Source organism: Alosa sapidissima, chromosome 6 (assembly GCF_018492685.1).
Source record: "Alosa sapidissima isolate fAloSap1 chromosome 6, fAloSap1.pri, whole genome shotgun sequence".
In the NCBI taxonomy this organism is placed as follows: domain Eukaryota; kingdom Metazoa; phylum Chordata; class Actinopteri; order Clupeiformes; family Clupeidae; genus Alosa; species Alosa sapidissima.
In genome coordinates this window covers 10,040,930-10,053,849 of record NC_055962.1, presented here as the reverse complement: position 1 = coordinate 10,053,849, position 12,920 = coordinate 10,040,930, and the positions used below count along the sequence as shown (strand labels likewise).

Genomic DNA, 12,920 nt, shown 5'->3' with positions numbered 1-12,920 from the left:
TTCTTCTAACGCAGCTAATGCAGCTTCAACAATTTAACGTAGAAATTCATTCAAACTATGTTACGACGTAGGTCTTAATCAGGACATGTGGGTTTTGTATTTTTTAATCTTTGTAACTTTTATACTTTTTAAACTATTAATTAAAAACTATTAAAATGTCCCCATTGACTTAACATTGCGATTATGACATCACAATATGGCCATTAAGCTTTTTCATTTTTGGAGATACATGGATTTTCATTAAACCTGAAATTCAAGTAGTTTCACTGGAAAATGACATGTCGATAATGACTTTTGCAACTAGGGTGAGGCCATATTTTAAAAATGCAGGCGCTTCGTCATCAGAATGGTTAGCGTTTGTTTGTGGATGTTTTAGCCATTAGCGGATGTTCACTTTATTTCAATATGCCTACGCAAATTCTGTTGATGTTTGTTTTTGTGTTTGTACAAGAACAAGGGTCGCTGTAATGTAGCCTGTAGGCCTATCAGAGACAGTACTTGATTAGATTTAAAGATGCCCTGCCATACATATTTCATTACTTTGTGGTAATGTCTGAAGTTCTACCATGGACTCTGTAACATTTTTTGTGGAAAACATGCCTTGGTTACCTTGTTTCAAGCCATTCTAGTGTGGTATTGAAAGCCTGCATGAAGACTTGGCTCGATTTGCACCAGTTCTCATTAATATTCAACGAGCTAAGCTGCTTGACTCTGATTGGCTAACAGCTAGTAGGTTTCGTCCATAACATGACAGCCGTTATTAACTAATTTTAGCTTCATGGCATGAATTTAGCTTGGCTAGCGAGTGCTAGCATTGTCCAAATGTGCATAAATAAAACCTGCTAGGCTAGCGAGTTCATTAAACCTGTATAACACTTCCTTGACAATAGCACTTCCTCAACAATAGCACTTCCTTGACAATTACGTTTTACTTACAGGCACTGGTCCTCTTACAGACTGCGATGGTAGCCTGCTCCAGGCTTCAACGGCAACGTTTTTGCAAAGCCTGTGGCATTGTTCCAAAAAATAAACTGAAGCCATTTTATCCTCAAGTCTGGGTTCTTGGGCAAAATGCATTGTTAAAGTTCTATTTGTGCATAGCGCACAAGTCCGTTGGCATTCAGCCATCCTTGCATAGGCGAAAACTGTCAGAGCTAAACGAATTTTGTGGGCATGGTCTCAACTGGGCGAGCTCATGAATAGTAATGAGCTCATCAATTCCAATCAATCTGAAGAGCTTTTGCAATTGGCCTAATTTCTCCGCTTATTTCTTTTCAGTGGCTAGAGCTGACAGAGGAGTTAGCTGTTCATTTTCACATTCACGACATAGCACAAACACATATGGACCTAACATGTTTAAAAAAATACAAGTAAAAACGGTTTTGTGTGGCAGGGCACCTTTAACTTCAGTCACAATAATGTGTTTGGATGTTCTCGCACAACTTGTGGATTACGCAAATTAAATGCACACACACACACTCAAGCCTCCCAGGACACAACTGCATCACACACACACACACAGCTTGAATGAATTGGTGAATAAACTCGGGGAAGCGAACTTCTAATGTGTGAGTAAGAGGTTTCTTTTTGTGATTGAGTAGTATCGATGACTGCATTTGTTTCGCTCAAGAGGTAGTGGAAACTATTTGCATAGACTTGCCAACCTAGGGCCTATTGCACAAAACTAGGATAAGGGATTAAGCCGGGATATCTTGTTTATCCTGGCTCAATTTATCTGTGATCCAGTTGCACAAAAGCGGGATAGGGGGCAGCAGGATATGTTATGGTATAAATCACCATGGCGATTTATTCTGTGGAGCTAAGGACCAGGATCTATTTAATCTCATCCCTTATCTCAGTCAGCAGTCACCACAAACGGAAACCAATAGTTATTCCACTGCCACTACACATTGTTATCACATATAACTAGACCCACTGTCATTATTTAAACGTTTGTGATCATTAATTAACTTTTACATGATCGCCATTCCCGACCCGTCATGCGACAATGTGACGTCAGGGGAGTGCCTAACCATTTCGCACGTGGTGGTCGCGGAACTAGTTTCAATATTCTCCCAAACAGAGGTGTTGCTGTTTGTTGCTGTTGTGAAAAGGCTATCGCTACCTACTTCACACCGTAGAAGAAGCAATGAAGCCGCTCTAGTTGCCATGGTGAATCAGTGAATCTGTGATCGGTGGCGGGGTCTATCTGAGGGAGCCGTGAACGCGCACTTATCCAGGATAGGTTTCACCTGGCTTGATGAATCCGTGTCTGCTCATCCTGGCTTGCTCGTTGTGCAACCAATTAAGCCTGTACGCTCTTGTTTTGGATTCATTGCTCAGCTCAGTAATTTATCCCGGATGTCTTAATTCTGCTTTTGTGCAATAGGCCCCATGGCCCCCAATAAGCAACAATGTGGGGGCCTAGCAGAGCGCTAGCAGGAATGGTGTTGAGCAAGCACTCACAGCAAGTTTGATGGCAATCGGATAAAGAATGGTTGAGAAATAAGCTCATTTACTTTGTTACAGCGCCCCTAGAGGCCAAATTACACCAATGTCCTTGTGCGTTCTCACAATCAGCTACCATGTCCCTCTACCAAGTTTGGACTTCATACACCAGGGCTCTTGAATTGGCGGCCCACGGGCCAGAGGTAATTTGTACTGGCCCTTTAAAAAAATGTAATCTCTAGCAAGCGCATGAGCTGTCCTCCACTCTTGCATCTCTCGCTCGCTTTAGTCCTGCATCCACTGCAGCTCAGCCCATGGCACAAGTTAGGCTACATTACAATTCATTACATTTGTACGTAAGTTGAACGTAAGTTCCATCTTAGTTTAGTTTCAACCTAAATTGAAGTTTATGAACTACTAATATTTAACAGGTTGCACCACACAAATAGTTTCTGTCAACAATATCGCAAAAAACCACAGGCACAATTTCTGCAAAACTTGGTGAAAAGGTGGAGCAGATCCGACTCAAAGGGAATTTCAAAGTATTTCTATAGCCTGGCTATTTTTTCGCAACGATAGTGAAAGAAAAACTTGGAGTCTCTGTGTCTGATGAATTAGTGAATGATGAATTTGTGCGTAGGCTATTGCCGATGTAGGCTATTGCCTTCATTTCTTCACATCTTACAACATAAACAAATGCAATAATCGTCTAGTGAAGTCAGAAATTAGTCTGTCTAAAAGCCTCTTGGAAATCATGTGGCATGTTACATTAAATGCGCACTCAATGCGATTCGAAGCAAAAAGTATCACTGATAGCCTAACGAAGGTAAATTGCATATTTGTAAAAACATCCACCAACAAACGCTAACCATTCTGATGACGTAGCGCCTGCATTTTTAAAACATGGCCGCGCCCTAGTGGCGAAAGTCGTTATCGGCATGTCATTTTCCAGTGAAACTACTTGAATTTCAGGTTTAATGAAAATCCATGTATCTTCAAAAATGAAAAAGCAACCAAAAACTGGTCACAGTTCTCACTGCTTCATTTCCACTTTAAGGTACTGTAGGATGTTCAAGAACAAATGAGTCAGAACTGATCAAAACCAATAGAGGAAACGTGTATATATTGAGAATTATTACAGGAGATATCTGAAATTATGAATTCATTATTTGACATAGAAAAGGGTTAAATTTTCCCAATTTGAATGCATGAAGTATTGTCTGAAAACTATCAGTTTTTCATAATTTTGGCACATTGGGCTTTTTTCACATTTCAACATTACATTTTCAGAAAACTTGTAATATTTTTTTTTTTCATATTAATGTAAGTTGTCAACTGGGGAAGTGTCATAGTAATATATCTGCTAGTTATTTTTTTTACCCTATTCACCTGAAGAATCTCGCCTTATATTCAGCACATTGAACAAGAAAGGGATAATATATTTATTGATATATTCAATTGCTCAAGGGAAAGCGCATATGAAAGTTTCAGGTGAGCACATGAAAGTTTACCTGAGCACATGAAACTAAACTTTAGATTTTTTTTTGCCCATGTCCCCTTAGGGGCTCCATAGATATCACTGGGCACCCTCCTGAATCTTAAAGAGCTACCCCAGAGAATGTCTAATAAGGGCTCTGGCTACCCCTAGTCTACAAGATAAGAAAAAAAAAAAAAAAAAAAAAACTTTAACCAGAGAATCGGCTCTGCTTTAACCGACAAAACCAGGTCTGACCCCATGGCTGCCGGACTATTAGGTTGTGTAGCCTACACGTACAAATCCGTTTGGAGCTGGTATGGAGTGGAATTTTGATTTCGCGAGCCCAACCGTTGCTGAGCCGTGTGAAATAGGGCACCCACCAGCCCAGCACCAAACCCAGAGCACAGTAAACAAAATCGTATTTTTAAGGCAGTAAATGCTCCCGTTAAGAACCAAACCATATTTTGTCCAAATCTACACACCTATGGCTACTGAAAATGGAACGGTTAATTTATCAAATGTTATTTTTAAGTATTAAAAACATATTAAAACGTATATAAAACGTATTGTTTTAGAATTTTCGAACGAAAGGGTCGGTAATTGGTGCTTTTACGATAATATAATTGGTCACATGTTCTGGTTAATTTCTTGCAAAATTAGGCTACTCGACTAGCCTACTTATATTAGCCAACGTCAACACTATTTGTCAACCGAGTTAACGCCTAGGGCCTAACTCACGTTACATTAAATATTGCTTTGTTTGTGCTTTAGCCTAACAGTTAGCCTACGTTGACAGTAGGCTAACGTTAACGTTAAACTTAGGTAAGATGTAGGCCTAACGTTAGCCTACATCACTGATAATACATAAATACAATACAAAAATATTAACTCACACTCCAAGTAGAAACCACTTTGTTCTACAACGCCAAAGTATAAAATCAGACAAATTGAACCGACGCCTATTAAGCATGAAAATTTCCCGCAGAGGTTCATGATTCCGGACTGTCTCACACCCAGCACAAAAGGCAAAATACAGATCTGTAAACGGCGCTAGATTCTACACTCCAGAGCAAAGATTCTAGAGTGCTACGCGCAAGATGGATTACTGGCTGGAAAATACGTTGGATATGTTTAAGTACGTTCTATGACTCTATGGGCGCCATTTTAATAAGCTCAGGTGTCGTCACAGACGCTGGCTACCGTGGGAATCCTATGGCGCTGATCCTAAAATGTTATCAATATTTGTTCTTTAAAGCTGTATGTTGAAATTACGAGAAACCCAATAGACCACACCATGTCTAGACCAGTTAAATATATTGTATAAAGACAATGTCGAATTATTTCCGAGGGTAAATTAGGCTAGGGCACTGACATCTGTCCATCATCCACCAAAACTAAGTTCAATAGACCTATGTTTGGGATACAAGGAAGTTTATTGTCACATGCATATAGTTACTGGAAGTAAGAAATGTAGTGAAATTATGTCTGGTGTCAGCCTATAGCGTCGTTAATGTAATTTCGTTACTTTGTTGGGAAACGAAGTAGCATAGTCTAAAGGTAGCCTAGGCCTACATTTAAATTTCATTAATTCGTTACATTGAATAACTGTAACGTCCATTCCTGCATTAGGCTAGGCCTATTCATATAGACTATTTTTGTCTCCATGATTGCTTATTTAAAATATGGATTAGTATTGACAGGCTACATTATTTCATAGAGATGTGTGTAGGCTACAGCACGCATTCTCTCCCTCTCTCCCTCAAACGGGTTCAGCTTGCATCTCCCCTAAGCAAATCAAAACGGTGGCTTGTGCAATAACTGTTCATGCAGACTTCAACTGGCGCGGTAGCCTACACAACTTTGCAAAGTCAACTTGAATGTATCAATTTTGAACAAAGTTAGTATTAGGCCTACCCTATTTAACACAACGGTGTCTGTCGCGTTGTTAATCGCAAACGCAAATTTATTCAAACGGCTAAGGAATTAACTGTAGCTTAATTTGTGGAGATCGAAGAGAAAGCATCTGTTTGACATAGGCCTACGCGTAGCCACGGACGGCACGGTCTACTTGTCAGTCTTGCCCGTCCGATTAGAGGGCTTTCCTTCGTTTACGCTCACCATCTTAAAAAGACGCGCATAAGTCAACACTGCGCTGAAACCTCAAGAATCAAATCGCGAAAAGCCACAGCTCCGTTTAATTGTCAGGTGTGATGAAATGCGTTCATAATCCACTTCTTAGGCTATGTCATAAACGTTGAATGCCTATGGAAAGGTTTTGTGGTAGGATTGTCCAATGGTCAGTGTTGCAATGCTTCAATTTGTGTTTTGATTTATGCGACGAACCGATGCTGGGTTCATCAGTTTTGCGCAAGTTCAAAACGTTTAGCCAACTGTCAATTTGTCATTTTCGTTCTATAATTTCCATTTCTCATGTCATGAATGTAACATGCCTATGATAAGGCTTTGCAGTTGTAAGATGGTCAATCTATTGTCTCAATTGTGATTCATGTGATGCGCACACCAATGCTGGTGCTGGGTGAACCACGCAAGAAACACTTTTTAATTAAACGTAGGCCTAATTTACAAAGACATCGTAAAACACTGAAAGTTATTTACACCACGGGTCTCACGTCGCTCTCAAGATCAGTCGCGTGCTGCCCACTTTTGAGCTTGCAAGAGGCTTAAGATGCACAATTGCGCAGCCTATAATAAAAAGTAAATAATGCTTAATTAAATAAAGGCATGTGCTTACGCAGCCTATAAGTAAAGAAAAGACCCCTGCCAAATTTGAGGATTTACAGTAGGCCTAGATGAGTAGGCCTAAATAATAGGACTACAGCTATTGTATAACTCAAGCAAATTGTTTTATTAACATATAGCCTAATTGCACAAATTAAGTCCAACGGTTAGATTCATCTGGACGTGTTTTAAGGTGGCTGCAGCCTGTAAATAGGCTAATGATTTTTGAAAACAAACTTCTGTGGACATGTGGGCAAGCAGGACAATTTGGGAGTTTTTTTTAACGTTACTGCATGGAAACGATACAATAGACTAGTGTCAAGCACGGTTGTGTTTAGCCTAGGCCTACCATTTGCATTTATTTAAGTTATGAACATTAGACGCTTGAGTGAAATCTCGACCTTATTAGTGATTGATATAGCCTATCATATGCACTGTGTTTAAGCAGGCCGTGAACAAAGGGTTAACTTATAGCCTACAGGTAGAAAAAAGAAAAATGGTGATAATATAACTAACGTTAGCTAAGTTAGTTTGCCTGCTAGCTAGCTTATCAGTAGGCTATACAGTCTCTCAATGGGAATTTATGTGATCTATTTACCAGTGCAATAGCTACGTCTGTCTAAATAATAGGCCTATTTACCTCTCCTTATTCAGTGTAACCTTGGAAAAAGATCAATCGGGCCTTTCACACTGTCAGTTCTTGCAGTTCATTACCGAGAAAGAAAAAAAAACAGCTGGTAACGTTAAAAACCGCTGTTCAGGTGGGCTCATAGAATTGGAACTGTATTATGAAATTTTGCGCTGAGCTTATTAAAATGGCGCCCTGTCAGGCTCAGAACGTACTTCATGCCTATGACGTAACTGATCTATCTTGCTCCGCTCTAGAATCTTTGCTCCAGAGTCGTTGGTAAAAACAGAGAACGTAAGTTATGCATGTAACTATGGATCTGTGAGACCGAGGGATGACCGTCACTACGGTCTAAAAAAGGAATGATCACCTTCGTTCTGCCTATCACCGAGACCATATGTCAACAAAGTCATGCCCATGACCTCCGGAATCAGAACGACTCGAGCTTGTAAATAGCGGAGATTGCTCCCGGTTCAGTCTCCTACCTTGAGCGCCTCAGGATGGTCCGAGCGACAAGGATAGTGACGGTCATCCCTTGGTCTCACAGATCCATAGTTACATGCGTAACTTACGATCTGTTTCGACCTCACTCTGACCGTCACTACGGTCTAAAAAAGGGATGACACATACCAAAAAAGTCGCGAGGAGCTCTAAGCTAACCATTAAAACCTCGCTCGGTCACGGACATGAGGGCAGCGTCGCCAACCGGAGCTGGGCGAGTGACGTCCACCCTATAAAACCTGGTAAAAGTGCAAGGCGTCGCCCATGAAGCCGCTGCACAGATATCGCTTGCTGGTACCCCCTTAAGGGCAGCCCAAGACGTAGCCATACTCCTGGTGGAGTGAGCCCTTGTACCCGAAGGGACCGGCATTCCCAGAGCCTGGTAGGCATGGGAAATAACCTCAACCAGCCAATGCGACAGCCGCTGTTTGGAAAGCGGTAGTCCCTGCTTTGCCGCCCCATAACAGACAAAAAGTTGAGTGTGTTCCCTCCTCAACGACTGCGTACGGGCCAGATAAGCTCTCAAAGCCCTGACTGGGCACAGAGTGAGCAACTTGTCGCGCTCTGCCTGTGAGGCAGCAGACGGCTGGAATTGGGTCAGCTCCAGAACCTGGTTGATAGACTGCTGACTTAGAACCTTAGGCAGGAAGGCTGGATTAGGCCAAAGTGACACGCCAGTGCCCCCTGCCTGCCACCTCAGGCAGTCTTCGCTGACGGAGAGGGCGCACAGCTCCCCGACGCGCCTGGCCGAACAAAGAGCCAGGAGAAAGCTAGTTTTCAGAGACAAAGATCGCAGATCTGCATCTAAAATGGGCTCATACGGGCCTTCAGTAAGAGACATTAAAACGGTGGGCAAATCCCAGTTTGGTGCCCGCAAAGTGCGAACTGGATGCAACCGGCGGGCCCCTTTTAAAAACTGACCAATCAGTGGATGCCTACCCAAGGGCCTGTTATCCGCACCCTGGTGAAAGGCTGAAATGGCCGAGGCATAAACCTTCACAGTACTCCGCCTTGCCTTGATCCAAATAGGACTGCAAGAAGCGCAAAACTTGTGGCACAGGGCAAACCGCTGGCTCAAGACCCAAGCTGGCACACCAATCCGAAAAGATCCTCCACCTGAGTGCATAGCAAGCTCTAGTAGAAGGAGCCCTGGCGTTGTTCAGAGTCTCCTGCACAGACTCAGCTAGCTGTTCAATGACTGACTCTGCAGGGGCCAAACCCACAGGCGCAGGGCACCTGGGTTCGGATGCCACATCTGCCCGTCTGCTTGTGACAGAAGATCCGCCCGGCAGGGTAACTGCCATGGCTGACCCCGCAGGAGCCAGAGAAGGTCTGGGAACCAAGGCCTCGCCGGCCACCGTGGAACAACCAGCAGAACTGTGTGTTGGCCCTCCCTGATCCTCCGCAGGACCTGAGGTACAAGAGGGGATGGAGGAAAAGCGTACAACAAGCCTGTCGGCCAGTCTTGTGACAGAGCATCCAGGCCCAAACTGCCTCCCTGTCCCACGAGAGAGTACCACTCTGGGCAGTGAGTCGTTTCTGCCGACGCAAACAGGTCCACTTGTGCAGTCCCATACTGAGCCCAGACCTGGCTGACCACCTCTGGGTTCAATCTCCATTCCCCCGGGAATGGCCCGGTCCTGGAGAGAATGTCGGCCGCCCTGTTCTCCACGCTTGGAACGTGTACTGCCCTCACTGAAGCCAGACGCGGCCATGCCCATGACAGCAACTCCTCCGCCACCTGGAGGCACCGCCAGGACCTCGTGCCGCCTTGGTGATTGACATGATACACCGCCGAGGTGCTGTCTGACCTCACCAGAACATGTTGGCTTCGCAACCCTGGCAGGAACCTCTGCAGGGCGAGATGGATGGCCTTCAGCTCGAGGACGTTGATGTGCTCTGACGTCCAGGAGGGAGGCCACACACCCCTCGCTGACAGCCCTTCCCAGACAGCTCCCCAGCCTGTCAGAGAAGTGTCTGTCGAGATGACTTGCCTCTTGTGAGGAAGGCCCCCCAGTGGAACACCCTGGAGTAAGAACCTCCTGTCCCTCCAAGGACGCAGGGCTCGGATGCAAGCAGGAGACACCCGCAACTTCACATGCCTGTCGTCTCTCGGGTGGAGCTGAAAGGCATTGAACCAACACTGCAGGGGGCGTGCCTTCAGCAGGCCCAATGGGAGTACCGCAGCTGCCGCGGCCATTAAGCCCAACAGCCTCTGGACTTTGTGGGCGGTGACCAGTCTGCCCAGCCGAAAGCCTGTCAGAGCCTCGGTCAAGCTGTCTGCCCTCCGTGGAGTGAGAGATGCCGTCATGCTGACCGAGTCGAGGAGGACACCAAAGAAATCCGCCTGCTGGCGGGGCTGCAAGTTGCTCTTTTTCCAGTTGACCGTGAAACCCAGGGCCTGGATATGGGTCAGAACCGTGTTGGTGTCGTGCACCACCTGCACCTGAGATGGGGCACAAATTAGCCAGTCGTCCAGGTACGGTAGGATCTTTAGGCCCTGGACCTGCAGGGGGGCTAGCGCAGCTGCCACCACGCGAGTAAAAATTCTGGGGGCCAGTGAAAGGCCAAATGGGAGGACCTGAAACTGGAACACCCTGCCTTGGAAGGCGAAGCGGAGGAAGGACCTGTGTGCTGGGCAGATAGGGACGTGGAAGTACGCGTCTTTTAGATCCAGAGACGTAAACCACTCCCCTTCCTGGATGGAACGAATCACTATTCCAACGAGGACCATTTTGAATGGCAGCACCTTGAGGTACTGGTTCAAGGGCCTGAGGTCGAGGACCGGCCGGTAACCTCCGTCTTTTTTGGGCACAATAAAATATTTGGAATAAAACCCAGTGTGCCGTGCGTGCAGCGGTACTTCTGAGATGGCCCTTTTCAGAAGCAACTCCTGGACCTCCTTGACAAGCACGGAATTTAAAAGGGGGTCTTTCACAGACGTCATCTTGACCCTTGAAAACAGCTGCCGTCGAAACTGTAGGCGGTAAACGTGAGTCACCGTAGCCACAACCCAAGAGTCTGGCACAATCCCTTCCCAGGAGGTCCTGGACAGCTGGGAAGGGCAATCGACGGGCAGCCCCGGATCCCTAGGCAGGACCGCCACCGTGGCCTGCACCTCTGCCTGCGCCCCGTCGAGGTCTTTGCTGTCCTCTGGGCCAGGGAGTTGGGGCTGAGCTCTGGTCTGGTGCACGAAAGCGCCGGTCCCGTGGGGCAGCATAGTTGATACTTACCTGTGGTGTTCGGGCGGGCTGCCACCGCCCATACTTACCTGATGCTGCCCTGTGGGGAACCGGAGCCCGCCTGTGGCACACACGCTGACCAGTTTCTCTAGAAGCGCCAGCCTGTTCCACTCTGTCCAGCACCCCCTGGGAGTCTGGATGGAACACATGCCCAGGCACCACGGGGAGACCTAACAGGTCTGTCCTGATGGCATCAGGGAGAGAGGTTTGGGCAAGCCACACCTGTCTACGGCACAGCACCGCAGAGGCCATAGCACTCCCCACATCACGCGTCAGCTGGGAGTGGGCTGACAGTGCGGCATCCACCAGGGCCCTTGCATCATGGTCCTCGGGGCTCATCGTTTTTCGCAGAGCCGCCAAAGTGATAGCCAGGGCGTTGCCCATACGGGCTGCCCGTGCTGATGCATCAAAGCAGTGACTGATGAGACGGTCCGTCTTGGCACACTCCTTACGTGGGCAGCGTGGATTGGGAGATGCATTGGCAGGCCCCAGGGAAGTCCAGGCGGCGATGGACTGCTCGACCGGTGGCATATCCCCTAGCCCTGAGTCGGCCGGATAGGCAGCCTTTGCCAGCTGACGGCAACCTGGATTGAATTGGGGGCGCTGTAGCAACTTACCCCATGCCGTCCGCAGCGCCTTCGTGTAATCCACTGCCACGGGTATACAGGGTGGTGTGATGCTGTGCGAGACGCCTTCCCAGACGCCCCCAAGGGAAGCCATGTCTGGCATAGGGGCCTGAAGACCCAGGATCTTGGAGGCACTCAACACCCGTGACATCAAGGAGCCAACGGGGACCTCCCCTGGCACCGTGGATTCATCAGTTGGCTCCACCATGTCTGAATGTAGCTCATCCAGGAGGCCGTCCCCGCTTACGTCATCGATCGTAGAACGAGGGGCATGGAGCGACAGCACATCCACATCACCCAGATCAACATCCGCACCATGGCTCTCAGGCCTGGATGGGGAGAGACCTTCCTGGACAGGGGGCAGAGAAGGGGATGATATGCCCTGGAGACCCTTCAGCCTGTCCATTCTCCTAGCCAGAGCCTGGAGAGCTGAGAGAATCTGAAGCGACTCTGTGCCATTACCCTCGGTCATGGCAGCTGGAGCCGAGCGCTTAGCAGGTCCGGGGACCTCCACCTGATCATGCCTGGAAGGGGACTCATGTTGCCGTTTACGCTTGTGCGTATGCTTACGGCCATGCCTATGAGAGTGGGATGGTCGGTCGGGTGAGCGCCACCTGTCCCGTCCACGCACGTGGCCACATGCCTGGTCAGCCCGGCGGAGCCGTTCCTCCCTAGGAAGGTCACAGGCTGCGCTGCAGGGGCTGTCGACATCCTCCAGGAGGTGGGCGGCCCCAAGGCAAGCGGGACACTCTCTATGCCCGTCATTGGGGGCCATCGTGGCCCTACAGACTCTGTAGTAGCGTGACGCCATTGCCTACCACAGAAAAACACAATGCAATACAACACAATACAATACAATAAGGCACTTACCTTGGCCGTACAACGCACTGGGTCTGCAAGCAGCAGCCCGTAAAGAGATACAGCAGTGGTGTAATACAGTACACGGGTGGCCTGAAGCAGCGTGAGGACACGCTTAGCAGGCTCACACTGGCCCAGCTAGCTGTGGACAGCAGCGACGGGGTACACAACAGATAAACAAAGAAGGCGGCCATCAGTGCGCGAATGCACGTGCCGACGTACACCAGTGGACAACTGGAGAAAAGACACACAGCAGCCCGCACCTCGTGCAAGACTGCACCTAGCAGACACAAACAGCTAAACTTACCTTTTGCAAGTAGCCTAGCACAAAACAACAAAGCTAACAAGAAGCACACAGTAACATTAGCGCCTAAGCGGCCGAGCACATACGCGCTGATCAG

The 12,920-nt window shown here is 47.2% G+C and overlaps 1 long non-coding RNA gene across 1 annotated transcript in view; it reads right to left on the bottom strand.

Moving 5' to 3' along the window:
* Positions 1 to 4,986, bottom strand: part of LOC121711106 — a 35,180-nt gene extending 30,194 nt beyond the window's left edge. The window contains exon 1 of the long non-coding RNA XR_006032242.1: positions 4,819 to 4,986. This is a non-coding gene — a long non-coding RNA (uncharacterized LOC121711106). The remainder of the gene's footprint in view (positions 1 to 4,818) is intronic.
* Positions 4,987 to 12,920: the final 7,934 nt, after the last annotated feature.